This window comes from Nomascus leucogenys, chromosome 12 (genome assembly GCF_006542625.1).
Source record: "Nomascus leucogenys isolate Asia chromosome 12, Asia_NLE_v1, whole genome shotgun sequence".
In the NCBI taxonomy this organism is placed as follows: domain Eukaryota; kingdom Metazoa; phylum Chordata; class Mammalia; order Primates; family Hylobatidae; genus Nomascus; species Nomascus leucogenys.
Window position 1 is genome coordinate 52,764,310 of NC_044392.1, and position 1,985 is coordinate 52,766,294.

The 1,985-nt window shown below is 49.7% G+C and overlaps 1 non-coding gene across 1 annotated transcript; it reads right to left on the reverse strand.

Moving 5' to 3' along the window:
• Positions 1-812: 812 nt before the first annotated feature.
• Positions 813-977, reverse strand: LOC115837833. The gene has a single exon (XR_004032879.1). It is a non-coding gene; the product is annotated as a U1 spliceosomal RNA (small nuclear RNA).
• Positions 978-1,985: the final 1,008 nt, after the last annotated feature.

The following is a 1,985-nucleotide window of genomic DNA, read 5'->3' on the forward strand; positions in this document are numbered from 1 at the left end:
GGTGGGAAGGATGGGTCGGGGTGCTATTTAGAGAGTTGCCTGGCAATGGATGTAGGATGTGGAAGCGAGACATCAAACAAGAAGCTGTCAATTAAATGAAGTCTGAAGAAAGACTAGATATGTAAACGGCAGGAGATAGTGGACCCTGCTCCTCATAAAATTTCCCGCCTTATATTTCAGGGAGGATCGCAGCGCATTTTCGCCAAGACAGGTGAGACTGCGGTTCTGACCTGCGGGTCTCGGGATGAATTGCGTTAGGGCACCTGGGCGCCGGAAGACCCGTTCCCCTCCACAAAGTAAGCGTGTTATGTCTACAACCCAACGGGGACACTAAGAGCCCCAAAGGCTCTGCTTTCTTCCCAAAGAGCAGCGCCCGTCTGCGTGGTTTGTACCTGGCTCTACGAGGTGAAAACACATTCCCTGCTATCACAGAAATCCTACAAACTCCTGTGGGGGCTGCGGTTAGAAGCAGAGGCTGTGTAAAGACTGGGTGCTAGGGAAAAACACGAAGATTTTTACAGAGCGTGAGACCCCAAGAGACTGGAGACCATGGACCAGTCTCTGAAAAAAGCAGCCTCATGTTGAAAGGAAGGAGCTATGCGGACTTCGCGCTACTGAGCTTGTGTTAAACAGGAACGTAACGTCTGACGCTTATCTCTCCGGCAGGAACGACGTATCTCTGCCAGAGAAATAAGTTACTTCCTGTTTCCCTGCCATCCGGCTATAAGAATAACACGACACCACCAAAATTATACACCAATAAAAGCGGGAAGTAGACCTTTGAATACAACCTGCTTTTGCACTGCAAAATTCAAGGGAAAGCGCGAACGCAGTCCTCCACTACCACAAATTATGCAGTCGAGTTTCCCACACTTGGGGAAATCGCAGGGGTCAACACACCCGGAGTGCAATGGATAAACCTCACTCTGGGAAAAAAAACCTTCGCGATCATGGTATCTCGCCTGCTAGATAAGTATGAGTTCACACACCTCCGTCCTGCAACAGCTCCATACGCCTCAACCTTTACAGACACGGTCACTTGCCCCGCGCACCCCTCCCCCCGCCGCCGCCCATGCCACCCCGAGCCCTCCTAGCCCTGACACACAGCTGGGACTCTCACGTCCAACCGGCGGTCCTGGACTTGTTCCCACAGCAGGAGAAATCCTTCGTGGGAAGCAGCAGCCCCTGAGCTGTCTCATCTACATAGGAATCGCCGTATCCGTGATGTCACCAACAGCATCTTTCCCGGTCCCCGTCTGCTCTTCCGCCCCAACCTCCGCCACTCAGCTGACCAACCCGCTGCTGGAGCGGGCGGAGGAAGTGACGCCTGCCTCTATCTCCTTTCCCTGCCTTCCCCGCCCCTGGTCTTTCCCAAAGAAGTAGTTGCTTAGCCTGTGATGCCAAGGACCCCTTTGGCGGCCAGCTGGAGCCTGTGCGCTCTTCTTCAAATAATGGCTTTCAATGCGCAAACTAGAAAGTTTAGGATGACAAAGAAAACTGGTACTTTTCACATACAGTTATCCTTGTGATGTAGCATTCCGCTTGACACTGGAAGTCGTTCAATATCAGAGAGAAACCGTATCTATGAAACTAGAGAGGCTGCTCAGATGATTGCAAACCAGCCATCCTTACTTGTTTTATCACTAGGAGTGTTATAAAGATGGTTGTCCAGTTTCATGAATCTTGCAGGGTTTTTTCAAATACAGCAATGTACAAAAATGTGCTGTCACAGTAGAGCACACTGGACACTCAGGCACGGTGCTGGAGTCGTTTTGTCATCTCTTCACTGCCTTCTCTAGACCTTAGCGCTTACCTCATGTTAACACTTTATATGCTGCAAAGACAGAAACGAAGTCATCCAAATTTGGCAACAATATTTTGGGGAAATTTTATTTCAGGTGTTTAACTGATTACTTTTAACATGTAGACTACAACACCAAACTCTGACAATACTCCACAGACTCATTAATGGTTTCCACCCCCGT